Here is a 20,820-nt window from a genome sequence, read left to right on the forward strand (position 1 = left end):
TGTCTGAATTCTTAGATTGCTGTTACAATGTATTATCCTGTTGGATAGTAAACTCACTTTATAATGGAAAATCTCTACCCCAAAGCATATACCAAATAACCTTTAGTTTAAAAGGCCATATTATCAAGGTTATAACAATATGTTTTACAAGAAAATGGTACATGCAAAAAGAAATTCTTGAACAATCAAAACCCAGGAGGTAGATTCATTGCTTCAATTTATAGTTCAGGAAAATAATACTAAAAGTGTTTGAACTTTCTCAGTTCTTCTCAGAGCTAAGAAGTAGCTCTTTCAGCCCAAACTCTTATTCTTATCTTTGGAAATAATATGATTTGTGGACTATCTAGTTTGGTTGGATAAGAATATATTGATAATTTCCATAGGTTCAGGTTTTCTCCTCTTTCCACAATGACTACAACTTCAATGCTTTTAATCTTTTCAATATTTCTTTAATGTCTCTCAGCAGTATGCCTGAAAATAAAGTATTCCAGCACCCCATGCCTCACCTAGTCTATCAGACACCTGGGTAGGGGAAGCCATAATGTAAACAAACTCCTCTGCTGATTTACATGCGAGTATAAGTTTTTGTGTTTTAGAGGTTTATACACAGTTGCTTCATCTTTTTATTTATTCCTCATTGTAACCCAAAGAAATAGCTAGTTTGGGGGGCTGGGGTGTAGCTCAGTGGTAGAGCACTTGCCTAGCATGTGTGAAGCCCTGAGTTTAATCCCCAGCACCACATAAAACTAAATAAACAAAATAAAGGTATTGTGTCCATCTACAACTAAAAATAGAAAAAAAAGAGAAATAGATAATTTGGCTTATTATACCAAAGTGGAAGTTCAGTGTCAGAATGATTACCAAACATGCTGAAGGTAACTGCTTTTTATTTATACTGTCATGAATGGAATTTGGTCAACCTGATGCCAGACAATTTATGTTAATTTTGCACAAGTTTTATATTACATCTATGCTTTCTGAAGTTCAAGGCATAATTATGTTCTTATCATTCTTAATTACTCAACTTTTTTTTTCAAATTTCTTACTGTAGGAAAATTAAGAAGAGAATGGTTCTAATTAATGAAAGCTACCCTAAAGAATTCATCCTAGTAGGCTTTGCTGATTATCCTTGGCTAGAACTTCCTCTATTTGTTATTGTTTTTATAATATACTCCATGGGTATGATGGGAAACATTGCCATCATTCTGGTGTCCAAGTTAGATCCGCGTCTCCAAAGTCCCATGTATTTCTTCCTCACCACCTCTCCTTTCTGGACATCTGCTTAACCACAAGCATTGTGCCTCAGATGCTGTTTAACCTGGGAAGCTCTAAGAAGACCATCAGCTACGTGGGGTGTGCAGTTCAGGTTTATTTTTTCAGCACAGTGGGAACCACAGAATGTCTTCTTCTGGCTCTTATGTCTTTTGATCGCTATGTGGCCATCTGCAGACCTCTGCACTACACCCTCATCATGAATCAGCGCATCTGTATCCTATTAGTGTCCATTGTGTGGATGAGTGGAATTACTTATGGTGCTTTTGAGATCAGTCTAACATTACAGTTGCCATTGTGTGGCATCAATAAACTGGATCACTTTTTCTGTGAGATTCCAGTTCTGATAAAGACTGCCTGTGGGGAAAAGGAGGCTAATGAGCTCTGCCTCTCTGTGGTGTGCATTTTTATAGTAGCTATTCCTCTGTGTTTAATTCTTGCTTCCTATGCTAATATTGGACGTGCCAAATCTTCTGAAGGAAGGAAAAAGGCCTTTGGGACATGTTCCTCTCATCTTATTGTAGTTTTCTTATTTTATGGCCCAGTCATTAGCATGTACCTTCAGCCACCCTCTTCCATCTCAAGGGACCAGCCCAAGTTCATGGCACTCTTCTATGCAGTAGTGATTCCTACACTCAACCCCTTCATCTACACACTGAGGAATAAGGATGCAAAAGGTGCATTAAGTAAGCTGGTAGGGAGCATTTTCACTTCCAAGTGAAGCTGGGAGACATCAAAATAAATTATTTAAAGATTAGAATTGGTTTATGGGTTTCCTTGTTATGATGCTATATCATGCTCCATCTTGTTTTCAAAAATGGTAATGTTTATAACATTCTTTGTAATCATGTAAACAAAAAATGAAAGTCAGTTAGTATGCACCTACATGGACACTCTAATTGTGAAAACATATTAAAATAGTTCTATTTTGGGAAATACAGAATGTAATAGAAACTTTGTTTAGTAATTTTAAAATAACAATAAATTCTAACATAAACTGATTAGATTGTGATAACAATAGCATTGCAGCCATTCATCAATGAGCTTCCTATCAGTTCATCTGAAAAACATTTCATCATGCTTTGTGACATTTGCCCATGTGTGTGTGGACAACCTGGCTAGACTCTTTATTCTGTGTGAAACACTGTGTGCTTTCAAAAAATCATGACTCTCAAATATTTTTCAACCTCAGTTAAAGTTAATGCTATTGCTTCTGTGGAACTGAAGCTCTATGAAGATTTACCTATATTAAACATTCTTCAGACTCATTCTTGGAGAGCAGAATCATCATGATTGAAGAGAAATAGAATGTAGAGAGCCAAAATTATCTTGGGCTATTTTGTCCCTTTACCACTTTTTTTCAAAATTGTATGTGACTTCACATCATCACCATTAGGTAAAACTTGGAAGGTATTGCTAACCTTAGCAGACCTCTATCTTTCACCAGCCTTAAAACTAAAAACAAACAAACAAACAAAAAAACCTCTAGATAACATCTGAAATCTGTAGAAAAGAGTTCCCTGCTTTTCTATAGCCTGAGTAGCAATGTCCCCACCAATGTATTTGGTAAATACATTGATTCTTTAAAAAAAATATTTTTTGTTGTTGTTGTTTAAAGTTTAGGATATAATTCAACTGAGATGTTATTTTAAAAATCAAAACAGATCAGCTTTGTTGGATTGGGTCTTAAGAGCATTGAACTCTGAAAAAAATTTAGTAACTTTAAATTTTGTCTAATTTCTGGCAGGTATTGACTTGTTGTCAGAAAAAGCTTTTCAATTTTGTGCATGCACACCAAGCACTTAGGGAAATAAGTTAATAAGTTTCTTTGATGTTAAATAATATCTTATGAAAGTGTTTAAAGATATTATTTATCTATCTTATACAAATGGTAAAATACTTTTGGGAAAATAATACTGAAAGATTTTTGTCAAACACAATATTATATAGAGACACTGGAAACAGTTGTTCCAAATTTTTTCTTAAGTTGTTCTCTGTCTTAGGTGAATGTTGATTACTAGCCAACAACACCTAGCCCTGTAGAGGTTACTCATTACAGAAATGTGAATGTCATTCCAAATGCCAGGGCCTTCTAAAATTCTATACAAAAATCTGAAGATCAAGAATACTGAAAGAAGTGGTGGGGAAAAATCATAGAGATGTTTTATTTGGGCTGGACTGTTTCATATCTCCAAGATACATATGTTCAGTATATTATAGCATGAAGGGTGCTTTACTTATCTTTACATAAACTCTGTTGAAAGAAAGGAATATATTTTTATCTGAAGGTGAATATGTGTTGTACCCTTGATAGAAAGCATAACCACTCCTAAGATGGCTTTTGCAAGGAGGATGATGAAATATATTTCTCATTGTCCCATGAAAATAGGACATTCCTGGAACAAATGCAAGACAGAAAATCATGTTAATAATTGAAAATTTGGATATTGAAAAATAAAAGAAAAAATAATAAAAATTTTAAAACACAGATACCCATTTAGGGAATTTATACCAGTAGAAGTCAAGATGTATTAGAACTGAATTTTTCCATATTAAAGATAACCTAACAGCTGCACAGGCTTATAACTGCAAAGTCAATTGTATACCCTATTCTAGAAGGAGGAATAAAATGAATGTACAGCAGGAATCTGACTCAACAAATGCCTTTATGATCAATATAGTTTAATATCTTTCCAAACTTTTACACTCAGGTCACTAATGACTTAGAGGAGTCCCAGAGAAGACTGGAGTGTGAGTATTGAGTGGAAAAGCTTTAGCTATGGTACAGTAAGGAAATATATGTCAGATTTGTTGGAAGAAAGGGTACTAGATAAAAACGCCGATAACTGATGATCTAATGTTATATTAGAAGTAAATACTTTGTTTTCAAATTATTATCAAGCAACAATATATATTTAGGATATGCACAATTTTTACCTGAACAGAAACATATATATAACACATAAATACAAGATGTAACTTCATTGAAGAATGAATATTCAATTAGCCATTTAAGAATTTTCTCCAAAAGCATACAAATAGCATGTCCACAAAGCATTCTCTCTATTTTCTACTATTATTTCCCTAACCAGCTTTCATTTTTTCCTTGACACACTTGATCAACTGAAAAACTAATTTTTCAGTTGATCAAGTGTGTCAAGGAAAAAAGAAATAAAGCTCATTCTTATAGATGTATACGTGGAATACAGTTATTTGGTCTTTATTTTTTTAAGTTTGAAAAATGCTAGTAGAATTCTTTGCTTATTTTATTGGGGAACATTTATTGAAGTAAGGTAAGTAAAAATACATTTGTTTATGAGCCATTCATTCTCAAACAAAGTAGGCATATGTGCACATCATATTGCCTAATATACAACTGAAATATGGAGTCCATTTCTCTTCAGTGAGCCTGTCCTAAACTTCAGAAATACCTAGGTCAGTGGCTTTGGGAATAATGGGATAACACTTTTACCCAGTCTCTCACGTTGAATAATATTAAAAGTATTTAAACATTACATAGAGTATTTCTAGCAGATACTTTATTTCCATGTATACAATACACGTGAACACAAAAAGAAACTTCATTGGGTAGAGAATGAAATCATTTAAACAGCCATTTAAGAAACTAAAATCTAAACTACTCTATTTTTATTTAGATGAACCTTAAAAAAAGTTTAAACATTTTTGGTTATATCAATATTTACCTATTGAACTTGAGGTCTCAGTTTCTTGTACATACTGAGATTTACTTATTTTACACAGACAGGAAATTCATATAACCACTGAGGTTTTATTTTATTTCACATAATAATACTTCCTTTTCAGACAACACACTATATACCTCCCTTAAAACCATCATCAAATCTCATACCAACCACAATATCTTAGCACTTCCATTTTCTTAACTCTTCTGTGTATTTGCTTTAGTTGTCCCATTATGTCTCTTCCAGGTTATCACCTCTCTAAATTTCTTCTTAAGAAAAAAGTGAGCTATATACAACATATAATAAAAAAAAGCACTAAAATGCAAATATATGTTTGTGGAACAAGAAGGAAACTAACTATGTTGGCCTAAAGAAATAGTTATCTTCCAAGGGCATTTGTCAGAAACTAGAACAGGTAGTAGGATTATACAGGAATATAATACTTGCTGGGGGAATACAAAAATAAAGGGGATGTACTAGAAAGACAATTATCTTATTTGAAAAAACTGCCATGAGTTTGTGAATGTTTTACACATTTTATTTGAAATAGTCTCATCTTTTAAAAACCCTTCAAAATAAGTATAAACCACCATTGTCAGTAATGAAGTAGGGCACAATGATTCTTGAATGTGTATAGTTTATGTTAGGACTGGAATTTGAGAGCCTTTTTCTTTTTCTTTTTTTGTTGTTATTTCCTTTACTTTTGAAATTAAAATTAATGTTTCAATTGTGGTAAAGTGTGCAAAACATAACATTCAACATCTAACATTTTGGGGGATGCACGTTTCACTGGCACTAAGTAGATTCTCATTATGGTAATCACTACCATACTTCTCCAGAAATCTTTTGATATGCACAAACTAAAACTTTGTACCCATTGAAAAATAAATTCATCCAGGTGGCGCATGCTTGAAATTCCTTGGCTCAGGAGGTAGAGGCAGATAGCTTCAGAACTTGTGGTCTTACTAGGTTTCTTAGTACCTTGCTGTCTCAAAATAAAAATAAAAAGTGCTGGGGATGTGGCTCAGTGGTTAAGCACCCCTGTGTTCAAACCTGGTACCAAAAAACAAAACAAATAAATTCACATACTTTCAACTCTAAATTGAAAGTTAGAAATTATCATTGTACCTTTTATTTCTATGAATTTGACTACCTTAGGTAACTCATATAAGTGGAATAATACAGTATTTGATTTAGTACATATTTAGCAAAACATTATCAAAATTCATCCAGGATATAGCTTGTGACAGAACTCCCAAACTTTTACTTATACATAAATTGTTTCCATTGAGATAATTGTTATTTATTTACTTACTTTAAATTGAATAATAATGTAGTATAATTTTATTATGTACAACATGATCAACTCTAATAAATGCATTAATTACAAAAATGCAAGCTTCCTCCAGTATTTCCTATTTGAAAAGATGATGGAAATTTAAGATTATCCATCTCAAATAATGAACATTGAAAAATTTCAAGCTGAACATTACACATATGTAAAATTGAAAATGGCATATCTGTTGAACCACAACAAGAGACCCAAACAATGGTAATATAAAAGAATTTGAACTGCTGTAGTGAAAAACTCACAGTATTTTAAATGTTGACATTATGTACAACCTTAAAGGTTTTTAAAAAAATATTTATTTTTTAGTTGGACACAATATTTTTATTTTTATTTATTTTTAGGTGGTGCTGAGGATTGAACCCAGGGCCTCACATGTGCTAGGCAAGCACTCTACCACTGAGCCACAAACCAAGCCCTGTACAACCTTAAATTTAAGACTTATTTAATAAAACATAAAGTAGATTAAATAGGAAAACAGTTACATTTGATTAATTACTGTAACAATGTGATCTTTGAATACATTAAGTGCTAAAATTGCAAAATATATGGAAAATTATGAGAAATTGAAGTAGTTGGACACAATATTTTTATTTTCATTTATTTTTATGTGGTGCTGAAGATCGAACCTAGGGCCTCACATGTGGAGGCCCCTGAAATCCATATATCCAGCAGAAATTGGATTCTAACTGACCCTAAGGGATGGTGATCTAATTTCTCCACCAGCATATTTCACCTGAAAAAATTTTAAATTTCCAGTCAGAGTTAAACACTATGCACCAGATGCTGAAACTTCCCATTTAGAAATTTGCATCAGCCCTACCCTGGGAGTACATCAATCTAGTCTGTCCAGATGAACCTCACATGGTCAATAAATCTATTGCACATTAACTTATACTGGTGATAAGGGAAGCTGAGAGTTTATACAGACACCTTTAGTTCCAGATGGGTTTAACAATCCCCAAACTTAAGCAGTACACAGCCAAAGAAAAAGTGGAAAAAGGACAGTAAGACATGAGCAGTGAACATTCATCCTTGTTAAGTTTTGACCATCTCAGAGATAATCCCTGTAAGCACAAAAATGACTGAGATGGGTGCCTCAAGAATTCAGCAAAGCCTTTATTCACCAGTGGAATCAGTTATTGAATGGGCATACTTTCTGGACAGAAAATGGCACTGATTTTAAGGAAATTGTGGGCTTATATGTGTGTCTAAGTTTTTGAGGAGTTTAACAGGATGTGGGCAAATGTTGCAAACATCTGGAACTTGTTTTTACTGAGCATGGTTTTTAATTAGGCAGTTTTTACAGGGCAGGAATGGAGGGTTCAGGGTTCAGAGTCCAGTGCTCATCTGACATCCTGGGGTAATTGTATTGACACAGGGACAATATTGATGGGTAGTTTCATTGACACTCAGGGAATTTATTTCAGAAAGGATCCCTCCTCCCAGGGACTGCTATCTTGGACTGATGGTTACCTCCCTTCTGGGGCTTGTTCTGTCACTGGGAAATGATTGATTGAAAGGATCAAAATTTGGGCTTTTCTCTCCCTCCCTCCTTCCAGATTACACATTTTCTTAGAGGGTTTATCAATTTCATTCCCAACTCTGAAAGGATAAAATGAATTGAGGGTGATAATATTGGATCTGGCTACTTCTACTGAGAAGGGGTGACATAGGAGGACCCCTTCTTTCAGAGTTCTGGAAGAGAACATGGGAATCCTGGTGGTTAGAAAAGGATCCTGGTGTTTAGTGCTTAAGAGGGGTATATGTGGGAGGAGGCTTGAGGCTCAGGTGAAGTCCTCCTTTGGTGATCTCAGACAGTCAGGCTGGGAGTACAGGAGGAGCATGTTTTGATGTATTCTGAGAGGCAGTTTGAATTGCACAGATCATCTCCCTAGAAAACTGTTTCTGTACAAAATTAAAAATAGGGAGAAGACAGTTTATTGTAAGAGAAAGTGAAGATTAACTGATTTGCTAGTGCTAAAAAAAACAATGTTAGCAGGCAGTATAGTCAGGGACTCTATTTTTCTTAATCAAGGCCATTATGACTCAATCAAACTTAGGGTGCATTTTACATGATTTCAGAGTTTGGGTCCTTTATAGCACAGAAAGCGTAATTAACTTTGAAATCATATTTTCCTGATGGTTTAATTATCTCCATCCTGCTTGATGGACTATGTAAAACAAGAACAGAGATAAGATTAATTGTATATTTATAGCTAGTAACCCAGCTATATGTCTAGAAAAGTAATTAAAAGGGTTAAGAGAAGAAATCCTTTCATCTAAACTGCCTCAAGTCCCTTCATTATCAAAAGTATGCATTTTTTGCATTAACTGTAGCCAGAACCTAAGATTGTAATTTTGAGACATCCAAAGAAGCAATATGCAAAGCATAAAGTCCCATTAAGTAATTACTTACATTGTGCCATTGAATCTCAGTATCATTATATGGAACTCTAGTACACAAAATTGGGTAATGTTATAATGGCATTGAAATCTATGAGTCCACCATAAATCATGTACTTGTTTTCCTAGCCAAATAATAGAAACTTTTAGTTGTTGAACTTTGCTCAAAAATTCTGGATCAACATCTACTCCACTTTGCCAAGTCTCAGCATAATTATGGAATTGTGGAAGGTAATGAGTATTTTAGACCTGCTGATGCAATGTTATTGCTGCAGTGGAGGCAGAGGAGATGATGTCAGTCAAAAAAAAACAATACCAGCTCTCAGTCACCAGATGAAACATTTAGCATGGTGTTTCAGATGCTGCAATAATTCCTGCATGAATGCTACTGAAGAGGTCTCCTGCCATGTTTCCTTTAATTTTACAGGGGGCCAGGTGGCCTTTTCAGAATCCTAACAGTTTGTTCTGGATTTTGCCATGCTTTGATAGCATACAGTTCTCACATTTGACAAAATATATACTTTTTGAGGGGTTATATTGTACTTGAATGGGTCCAGATAATAAAACATAGGAATTTAATACACATGCTGTGAGGTAGAATTCCTTATGAAAGGAAATGTTAAGACAAGATAACATTTTTCAACTTGTTATATTGAAAATTACCATTCCAGATTCAAATAGTCTCCTGAGTCAGACCTATTTTCCATACAGTGTCCTGAATTGGCCCAAAATCCATTCTCATGGCTGGCATTGATAATCCTCTCTTAGACCAGTACATAGTGGAATTGGAATTTTTAAAAGTCCTATAAACATAAGAAAATTTTCACCCCAAATCTCTAGATTTAGCATCAATCAGTGAGAATCCCAATCTATAATCTGTTTTCCTGCAATAGAAAGATTCTGAGGGTGGGGTGTAACACATTCAGATTATCACAATAATTTATGTGAAAGATCCCAGTGTCTGTTCTAAGAACATAGGTGTCTGCTTAGTGGATAATTGACATTAACTTCCTGCCATGCAGGAGAGCCTTTGCCAGTGAGAAAAATAAACCCGGTTTCTTGATTCTGTTTTTTTAGCGACATGAATAAGTCATTTTTTGAGGCCCAGTGTGATAACAATATGAGTTATTGAGAGAAATGCAAAGTGGGGAGGACAATCTTGAATAGTTAAACAAAAACTGTTGGGAGGACCTAGTAATCAAAAAAGGACCCAGCAAGAAAGTGGTGAAATTAAAATAGATTGAAGGTATATGGGGGGTGTCAAACCATGTTACGTGGTGAACAATGGCAGGCTATGGAATGTGGGCCCAATAAATCTCTGTGCCATTAGCCATGCTCACAGTTATGCATATTATAAAGACCAGCATGAGGAATCTGTTTACATGAATAATAAATTGACCCATTTTCTGTTTACAGGAATAATAAATTGATCCATTTTCCTAAATCCAGTTATTTTTGTTGTTTTCTTAACCTGTCCCCATGGGATATGCCTTCCAGTCTCAAGACATTAACAATTTCACCTGCAAAGACAAAATTCTCACTGAATAAATCAGCTGCTTCTTGTCTCCACTATTTCACGTTTACTCCTTGTCTCCACTATTTCAGTGCGGCTATTTGTGAAGTGGAAGATGATAAATAGAAAACACAAAGAGAAGAAAGAAATTTGGGTGGGGGTCAAGTCAACAAATTTCCCTTGAAGCCAGAGGTCTCAAATGAGATCTAATGTTTGAAGAGGAGACAGATGAAGGGTGTGTGTGTGTGTGTGTGTGTGTGTGTGTGTGTGTGTATAAATATGATGAATTTGAATCATCTGTGAGTGCTGTTAAGAAAAGGTAGAAGGGTCTCTGAGAAGGTGATATTAAGATTCCTGGGTATGAGGGTCAGCAGTTTCCTTGTGAATGGCTGGGAGGTGGATAATTTGTAGATGGGTGGGACCTGTAAGAACAGATTGATAAAATCCATCAGCAGGAATAAGTTTTAAACGGCTTAAATGTATCCAGAAGGGGTGGTATTCTAATTTGGCTGTGGTGGAAGTGGTCAGAATCACCTTAAAAGGGCCCACCAATTTTTCTTGTAAAGGGGCTACAGGTTGGGAAGGGGAGAGATAAACTAATTTCCTTATGGAAGTAGGAGGGACCCCTGAAGATTGGGGCTGGGGAAGATGGGTGTGGGCATATTTCCAGAGGGCAGCACTGAAGTGAGCTAGGAGGGGTTTTAGCACATCAGGAGAAATGTTAGGTGATTGATGTTGAATGAGGGGGGGATGATGGGTGGAGCAAACAGAAGTTCAAAGATGCAGATCATAAGAGGCTTTTTGAGCAGTGCTTGGGGATTAAAAGAAGGGCCAAAGGGAGGAGCTTAATCCAATCTAAGTGAGTGTCTATAGATAATTTGGTTAAGATTGCCTTTAAGGTTCTATTTGTCCTTTCAACCTTTTCTGAGGACTATGGTTGATAGGGAATGTGGAAGCTCCATTTTATATTTAAAATATTAGCCAATTCTTAGGTGGTATAGAAAGGAAACTTGGGACCATTATTGGACTGGAGGGAGGCAGGTAAAACAAAGTGGGGAATTATTTCTTGGAACAGTAGGGCTGCAACTATAGAAACCCTCTTATTTTTAATTGTAAAGGCTTTGACCCATTCAGTAAAGGTGTCTACCAAGACTAAAAGATATTTAGTTTTTCTTACAGGGGGCAAGTGAATGAAATCAAATTGCCAGTCCATGGAAGGAAGGACTCCCCTAGCTTGGTGTGTGGGAAATGGGGGTGGCCTCACATTGGAGTCAGTGGCAACCTTGAGACAAATGGTGTAGAATGAGAAATTTGTTGGAGATTCTGTAAATCTGTAGGGGACAGGTTTAGTGAATTCTTTAGAAATATGTGGAGGGAGAGAATTGGGGTGAAATAAGCCATGTAAGTAAGATAATAGGGCATTAGTTTCATTAGGGGGAAGCTGGAGCTTAGTGGGCATAGAATATAAAACTAAATTAGGAGTTTGTGATTGAGAAAAGGCAATCTGTTTAGCATTTCAATCTGCTTTACTGTTTCCTAGGAAAATGTACTGACCATTGGTCTGATGTCCTTTACAATGCAAGACTGCCACCTTGTGGGGTAAAAGATCAGCTTTAAGCAATTTTTTTTTTTTTTAATGTAACTAGCATTAAGAATGGTGTTCCTGCCTGAGTAAAGAAAAAACAAAAACCCTTTCTCTCCAGTTCAAGATGTTAAAGTGAATTGTTGTAAGTGTATTTGGAATCAGTAAAATATCAATTAATTTTTTCTTAGCTAATTATAAAGCTCAAGTCAGGTTGATTAATTCTGCCTGTTGTGAAGTGGTGTCTGGAGGTAAAGAGGATGCCTCAATGATTTAGGTGAGGATAAAAGGAGAAGCTGCAGTAAATTTTCCTTAAATTACAGCATAACCTGTGAGGTAAGGGGACTGTTTCTGGGAACTTCCATCTATAAACCAGTCTGGGGAGTCAGAGAGTGGCTGATAAGTTGTATGTGAAAAGGGGTTCATTACAAAATCAAGGGTGTCAGGACAAGAGTGAGAAATCACAGGGGCAGAAGGATTTTTTGTCACTGGCTAGGTTTGATGAGGAGTCTTGCTGGAAGGTATTCAGGGGGTTCAGGAGTTGCACATTCAGTAATTAAACTCTGGTTGAGGGAAGGGAGGTAAATAAATGGTGACTGAGAAGATCTGGGAAGGAGTGTGTGGTAAGAAGGAGTGTGTGGTAATGGGTTGATATAATGACAACTTTTTGGCCTCAGGGATCAGGAGAGCTTCTGTCCCTAAAACCTTGAGGCTTTGGGGTCAGCCTTGATAAAATAAGTCTGAGTGTTTGAATAGGAATGCAATGGGGTGTAGGGGGGCATTCCCTGACTTCTGGTAAAGGCTTGTCCATGTTCTGAGTGTAGTGACAGAAAGAAAGGCTTATTAAAGTTTGGTAAATAAAGAGTTGAGAGGAGAATTCTGGAGACTAGAAATAGTATGGGAAAAATGACAGGGAGATGAAAAGGGATCTGAAAGATTCCCCTTGGAAACCTCATAGAGAGATTTGGCTCTGAGGGAGAATTTTGGCATCCCAATGCAGAAATAGTTAAAAAGACCTAGAAGGGAAATTGAAACGGGCATTGTAGGGGAGAGTTGACTGGCAGAGAGGACACATTACCCATGTAAGGAGGAGGGAAGAGGACATAGAGGAGAAGGAAACTGATTTATTGGCAAAGGGGGCATCCCCACTAGAGCCAAAAAAATCAGGAGTGCCTAAGTGGCAGGTTCAAGCTGCAGAGATTGGTTGTCACCAAATCCTGACAGTTGAAGCTCTCATCCTGGATGGAGCCGTAGCTGTGGGAGACCTTGGCCAAGGCTTTTTGGGACCCCCTCCTGGAGAGGCTGGATACTCCCAGGGCTGGAAAGAGGGGAGAGGCAGGGCAAGAGAGAGGAAGGGTAAGCATCTCTATAGCAGCCAAGTCTTAAAGGTGAGAGGACTCTAGGACTTTAGGAATCTGCCCAAGGAAGGAGTCCCTGAGGGCCACTGTAGCCTTAAAGGCTGTGATGGGGTGCAACCTCTCCTCCAGACTGGGCATCAGAGGTTTGCTGGAAGATCACGGTCAAAGCCCCTGTGTAGCCCATCTGAAGTTGGATACCCGATAGGGGAACTCACATACTGAAGAGCCAGTGTTGTGTGAGTAGCAGCAGTGCTTGAAAGAGTGGATGAGGATGGCAAGCCTTGAGAGAGGGGGCCCTCGAGCAGTGAGACATTCCCCATCCTGGGCTTCAGCACCAATAAAAGAACTATCAAGGCCCACTGTTGGAGAAAAATGCCCATTTATTGAGGAACAGCTCTGAATATTTATAGAGATATGGGTGGTTTGACAGTTGGCATGGGGTACTTTCTGATTGGTGGGTAAGGATCAGGTGAGCCAGCAGGGCTAGTCTGATTGGTGGGTAATGATCATGTGAGCCAGCAGGGTTCACCAATGGATGGCAGGATCATGTGAGCCAGCAAGGCTCACCACTGGACAGCTCTTCTTGGGGGATGGGGAAGTTAGTCTTTGGAGCCAGGGCAACTCCCAACAGAAATCATGTCCCATTTTACGAAGGGTAGAAGAATATCCTTTAAGGCTTGGTGTCTCTCTTTGGGTATTATGCAGGATGTGGGGGTTAATAGAATACATAAATATTGCACCCGAGGGGAGCAGAGCTGGGCCTTATATTGAGAAACCCAGTACCCCCAGAAGGCCAGGAGTTAAGGAGGGCAGTAGTGTGATGTGTGGAATATTCTAGTGAAGGGCTACAGAGCACAAGATCATCTACATACTGTATAGGTGGCTAAGGGATAGATTTAAGGTGGCCAGGTTGTGTTGGAGAGCTTGGCAAAGTAGTGGGGACTCCCTCAGAAGCCTTATAGGAGAACAGTCCAGATGAGCTGCTGAGAATAATTAGTATCTGAGTCAGTCCAGGTAAAGCAAAAAGTGTGAGTGAGGTAGGAAGAAGGGGAATAGTAAAAAAAAAAAAAAATCATTTTTCAGGTCCAACATTGAGAAATGTGTGGTGGAGACTGAGATATGATATAAAACAGGATATGTGGTGGCAACGGCCTCAGTGATTTTTCTGAGCTTCTGTACTAGCTGGAATTGCCATTGGATTTTTGTTGTTGTTGTTGTTGTTGTTTACTCTGAGAATGGTGGAGTTATGAGGAGAGTGGGCTGGTATGAGGAGTTTGGCCTGTAATAAATGAAGGATGATGGGTTTTATGCCTCTTAGGGTTAAGGGAGTAAAGGGATATTTGGGAAAGGTGAGTAGGGTGAGTGGGTTTTTATTTAGTTGAATATGAACCGAGGAATGATATTTAGCTATTTTAAGTTGAGAGGTATCCCAGACTATGGGGTTAACCCCAGCCATAAAAGAACACTCAGGAGGCATAGGGGGTGAGGGGACAAGATCCAGGCCAGAATGTATTAAGAAGATGGTAGTGGACTTTAAAGGAGGAATGATGATTGAGACTTTAATTTGTGGAGGAGATCCTAACCCAGTAGGGGGACAGGGCAACTTGGGATCATGAGAAGGATCCAAATGTGCAAAAAGGGGAATGTCCTTAGTGGATATGTAGGGGTTCCTGAGATTCCCATAATAGGAGTATCTGCCTTAAAAGTGGGGCCATGCCATTGAGTAAAAATGAATAGTCTTGCCCTAGCATCAACCACAAATGAAATTGTGTTATGATCCCTGTAACCTCGGGCTCCTCAGAATTACCACCAGAGGTGGTAAGGGTAGTTGAGCCTAGGCCCTCTCATTCTCACAACTCAGTGAGTGAGACTTGGGAAGTGGGAGGCTGCACCAAGGGGAGGGTTGTCCTTCTCTGGGGACAGTCCACCTTCCAATATGCCTATTGCCCACAGTTGTGAAAGGGTTTGGTAGGGGACTTTGGGTTAAGGCAGCCTCTTGCCCAGTGTCCATTCTTCCCATATCAGAAGCAGGTCCTGGGAAGTGGATTAGGGGGTCTAGTGGAACCACAAATCATAGGGTCGTTTTTAGGGCTCTGGATAGCTGAGGCCAGAAGCTGATATTTGGCTTTAAGATGCTTATATCTCATTGGCATCATCTTCCATGCTGTTAGAAAGTTTCAAAACAGTGTCTAAAAGCTGTTGTTTGGAGATGGGGTTGTGGCTCAATGGTAAAGCACTTGCTTAGCATGTGTGAAGCACTGGGTTTATTTCTAAGCACTGCATACACATAAAATAAAGGTCCATTGACACATCAAAAATATTTTTGAAAAACCTGTTGTTGGGGGTCTTGGAGCCTTTTTCTAAATAAGTTTTTTTTATGAATATCAGGTGCAACCACTGATAGTTAAAATGGAAAAAGAGAATACCACCAGGACTATTCAGGTCTAGGTTTGTATATTTGGTAGCAGCCTCAGAAAGTGGGGCCAAAAAGAGGGTAGGGTTTTCATCAGTTCCCTGGTTAATTTCCTTTACTTTCTCCCAATTAACCTGAGTATGAGATTTTTTGCCATTCTTTCAAGGATACAAGTAATCCTTCTAACCCCAGTATCTTGAGGCTGATATGTCCAATCAGATTCAGCTGTGGGAATGGAAGCTTCTGCTTCCGGGTAAATATGGGGTTTTTGTCCCTGTAGAAGGTCAGCATGTTCTTTAGTCACCTGACAAATATGGATGCATTCATCAGGGGTCAGGGTGGAAGTTAATATGTAGTACATGTCTGCCCAAGTAAAGTGGTAAGCTTGAGTCAGGTGGATTAAATCCTTCCTATACTTAGCAGGCTTTTCAGAAAATGAGCCTAATTTGCCCTCTATATGGAATACATCTCCCATGTGGGAACATGGAGTGGACTGTCTCTTCAGTCCATACCACCTCTCAGAGAAGGAACAGGTGTTTTGCTGGGAAAGTTTTATGTCATGTATGGGGAAGGGATGACAAAGTAGAGGGGAAACATGAATGTGAGATCTGAGGAGGAAGATCCAATGGGGGAGCAGTGGGGCTTTGGGGAGGCTGTAGGACCCCAAAATCTGTAAGGAGGGGGAACATTTGCTATTTCTGGGGCCTCACAGCTATAAGTCTGTGAGGATTAATTATAAAGAAGGACAAGGCTGACATAATGAGGGCTTTGAGCTGAGGAAAATGAAAGCCTGGAGATAAGCTATCTCAGACCACTTGCCATTCTTAGGAGGTAAGTTTTTAAATCTTGGAGATTTTATTGATCAAAGGTCCCATACTTTTGGGCCATTGGTGTAAATCATTTAATTTATATTTAAATATAGTTATATTTAAATATAAACCAAGTGCTGAGCCTAATGAGGCATTTGATTTTGAGGTTAGTTTGGGCATAATGGACTGAATAATTCCCAATTTAGAGATGCTTGACTGGAGTATCAGTTCGAGATTAGATCATCCCCTCAAATCTTCCTGATACTGGACTGGATGGTTCCACTGGAGAATGGGTAGAATGTCTTCACCCCAATCTCAATGGTGGGGGAACCCCTGGGGTCCCAGGGTGCCAAAAGGTGATGTTTTGGGGCAGGGTGTCTATCCACTGGAGACTGAATGGGAAGGCAGTTGTTGGATATAGGAACAAAATGGCAAGGAGGTCTCTGAACCAGAGGTCTGCAGAAGGGAGAGATTGGAGAGAAGATGGCAAGGATGTGGGAAGGGGGTGAGAAGGGGGATGCTTTCAGCACCAATAAAGGATTTGATACAAATCTTTTCTCCATTTATGTAGCATAAAGCCACAAAAACCTAGCCCAAATTTGAGATTGATAATGGGTTGCCAACTGGCATCTGAGAGCGAAATTGGACTTAGAAAGTGTATCTTTCTGTAGAATGGGGAGACAGTCAATTTGGGGATTCAGCTGTAGCTGTGTGAGTAGTGGCTGGGGGTGCCCCCAAACTCAGAGAACCATAAGGAATGCTAGATGCTCAATGGTCATTTCCCAGGTCTCATTGGATATTTAACTTGACTCTGAGGAAAAGGAGTGGGTATGGGGGAAAAGAAAAGGGCAAATATTACTTCACTCCAGTTTCCTGGTCAGGGAACCAAAATTTAGGCCCCAAAATAACTGAAGTGGGTGCAGACCTTACAAATTCAGCAAAGCCAAAATCAATGAGATTAAAACAAAAAATTCAAAAAAATTAACAAAACAAAATGTTGATTCTTTACTAAGATTTTGTCAATTTTATTTATTTATCAAAGTTAAAAAGAACCTCAAATTAATAAAATTTATGAAGAGAAAGAAAACATTACCATGGACACTATCAAAATAGAGATGATAATTAGAAACTATTTTGAAAATTTATACTCTAGTAAAATAGAAAAGTCTGAAGACATTGACAGATTTCTAAAGGCATATGACCTAACCTAACCAAATTGAATAAGGAGGACATAGAAAATTTAAACAGATAATTTTTAAAAATAAGAATGGTGTTTTTTTTTCTTTAAATATCTTTATTTATTTTTATTTGGTGCTGAGGATCAAACTTGGTGCCCCACATGTGAGAGGCAAGCGCTCTGTCACTGAGCCACAACTCCAGCACTAAATAGATCAATTTTAAACAATGAAGTTGAAGATGCCATCAAAATCATAAAAACAAAGAAAAGTCTAGGACCAGGAGGATTCTCAGCTGGGTTTTACCAGACTTTGAACAAAGAACTAAAACCAGTTCTCCTCAAATTATTCTATGAAACAGAAAAGGAGGGAACTCTTCTAAACTCATTCTATGAAGCTAGTATCACCCTGATAACAAAACTAAACAAAGACACATCAAGGAAAAATAACTTCACACCAAAAACTCTGGTGCATAGGTTTATGCATGTTGACTCATTAATTTTATATGATAGTACAAAGCATACCTTTGAGAGTTTAATGAAACAGAATATGAAAATAATGTCTTATACCACTAAGATTATAATCTCATAACCCTTGCCACAAAAGGAAAGAAATAGTACTTCATAATTTTGTCAAATATATGCTGTCTGTAACTCCTCAACTTTCCCCTATCCTACAGAAAGCTGTGGAATTTGTGAAATGCACGTCACCACTAAAGCAAAAACAATATAAATTAAAATCTCTATTACCTTATTTACTTTTTCTCCAAAGGCTCCTTTGGTGAAGTGGTGAAAGAGGGCATCCCTGCCTTGTTCCAGTTTTTAAAAGGAATGCCTTTACTTTTTTTTTTTTTTTTCATTTAGAATGATTAGCCTGGGGCTTGGTGTAGACAGCCTTTATGATATTGGAGATATGTTCCTGTTATCCCTAGTTTTTCTAGTGTTTTGAAAATGAAAGGATGCTATATTTTGTCAAATGCTTTTTCTGAATCTATTGAGCTGATCATATTATTCTTAGCTTTGAGTCTATTGATGTGATAAATAAGTTATTGATTTCCTTATGTTGAACCAATCTTGCATCCCTGGGATGAATCCCACTTGATCATGCTGCACAATCTTTTTGATATGTTTTTGTATTTGATTTGCTAGAATTTTATTGAGATTTTTGCATCTATGTTCATTAGAAATATTGGTCTAAAGTTTTCTTTCTTTGAAGTGTCTTTGCCTGGTTTGGGGATCAGGAATAAGTTTGGAAGTGCTGCCTCTTTTTCTATTTCTTGAAATAAATTATAAAACTCAGCTGTGTACCCAACTGGCCCTGGGATTTTCTTAGTTGGTGAGCTTCTGTTGGCATCTTCTATTCTCTCACTTGATATTGGTCTGTTTAAATTGTGTATATCTTCCTGACTCAATCTGGGCAAATTGTATGACTTAAGAAATTTGTCAATGCCTTCAATGTCTTCTATTTTATTGGAGTATAAGTTTTGAAAAATAATTTCTAATTATCCTCTATATTTCTGTAGTGTCTATTGTGATATTACCTTTTTCATCACGTATGCTGGTAATTTGAGTTTTCTCTCTCCTTCTCTTCGTTAGTGTCATTGGAGAAGATAATGCTAAGTGAAGTTATCCAACCTCAAAAAACAAATGCCAAATGTTTTCTCTGATATAAGGAGGCTGATTCATAGTGGGGTAGGGAGGGGGAGCATGGAAGGTATAGACGATATCTAGATAGGGCAGAAGGGTGGGAGGGAAAGAGAGGGGGCAGGGGGTTAGCAAGGATGGTGGAATGTGATGGACATCATTATCCAAAGTACATGAAGTGAATTAGTGTCAACATAATTTATATACAATCAGAGATATAAAAAATTGTGCTGTATATGTGTAATAAAAATTATAATGCATTCCACTGTCAAAATCAATAAAAAATTTATTCTTAGAACTCATGCTGTCCCTGTCCTGCTCATTGCAAGAAAATAAAATCAGCATGCAAAAGAAAAATCCACACTGCCATGTGTGTTACAATTCTGTTCACAATAGCCATGAGAGGGAATGGGGAATGAATAAAGAAAATGTGGCATGCATTCACATGGTAATATAATTCATTTATGAAAAAGAAAAAAAATCCTCTCATTTGCAGCAATATAAATGGAAGTTAACGATATCATATTATATAAAATAGCCATCCACCAAAAGACAAATAGTGAATGAGATTCTTCAGTTGTAGAACTTAAACAAAGGTTGATATCAAAAAAGTAGATAGTAAAATGTCAATAGCTGGTATTGTAGAGGTTTTGGAGAAAGAGTGTGAACATGCTGCTCAAAGGTTATAAATTTCAGTTATATTAGACAGGTATTTTCAGAAAATCTCTTATATAAATGGTGAATATTGTTTAGAATATACTGACTCATGAAAAATGTTAAGATAGTAGATATAGTTGTGATTTTTATGTTAAGAACAATTTATAACAGAGGATCAAAATGGCAGAATAGAGAAGATTACTTTCTTGGTTGTTCATAGTGTGAAACAAAGAAAGCAGACAGGAAGCTTTCAGCAAGGCAGGTGAAGAAACAGAGAGGGGACGTTTACTGAAAATTAATTCTGAACTTCAAAGCAGATTGGGGACTCAGGAGGTTGGATATAAAATAAAGAAGAAATCCATAGTGCTGCTTCAGCTGGTAGTAGTGCCTGGTGGAGAAATCATGTTCACAAAAAAAGTGAATGATAGGTCAATTAAAGGAACATGCATTTTTAGGAGGCCTGAGGTGTGTCTTGGTGTAGAGAGAACAGAGATCAAAGACATTGTCTGACTAATCTGAAATGTCTTGTGTGGGAAAGAAGCCATATCTCTACCAGCTTTTCAGGGAGGATAAAGATAGAAACCATTTTACAGTTTCTGCATGGGGGCCAGCACCTTGAGGGAACTGATTCTTTGCTAACTTATCATGGCCCGATATACAGGCCTGGCAAACCTGCACTACACAAGAATGTGCTAAGTGACCAGGAGAAAATCAAATGTGGAGAGGGATTTAAAGAGGAGGAATACAGATCAAGGAAACCCACCTGGCTCCCCCCTCCCTTCAGACCAGCAGCTTGAATAACTGGCTGGGAGAGATGTTCCCAGCTGGGAATTTGAAAGGGCTGGGATGGGTTTGATTGAGTTTAGAGACTGAATCCAAAAGAACAGAAAACACAGGATACATGGGTGACTGAGAGGACTAAAGATTGGCTCCTCCACCG

At 37.6% G+C, this 20,820-nt stretch overlaps 1 pseudogene across 1 annotated transcript; it reads left to right on the top strand.

Annotated features, from left to right (window-relative positions):
- Positions 1 to 1,067: 1,067 nt before the first annotated feature.
- Positions 1,068 to 1,993, top strand: LOC308649032 (olfactory receptor 2B11-like; annotated as a pseudogene). Its single transcript has one exon. The product of its transcript is annotated as an olfactory receptor 2B11-like (transcript).
- The last annotated feature ends 18,827 nt before the right edge of the window (positions 1,994 to 20,820 follow it).

The sequence above is a fragment of the Spermophilus citellus genome (assembly GCF_964194105.1).
Source record: "Spermophilus citellus genome assembly, chromosome: 5".
Taxonomy (NCBI): Eukaryota; Metazoa; Chordata; class Mammalia; order Rodentia; family Sciuridae; genus Spermophilus; species Spermophilus citellus.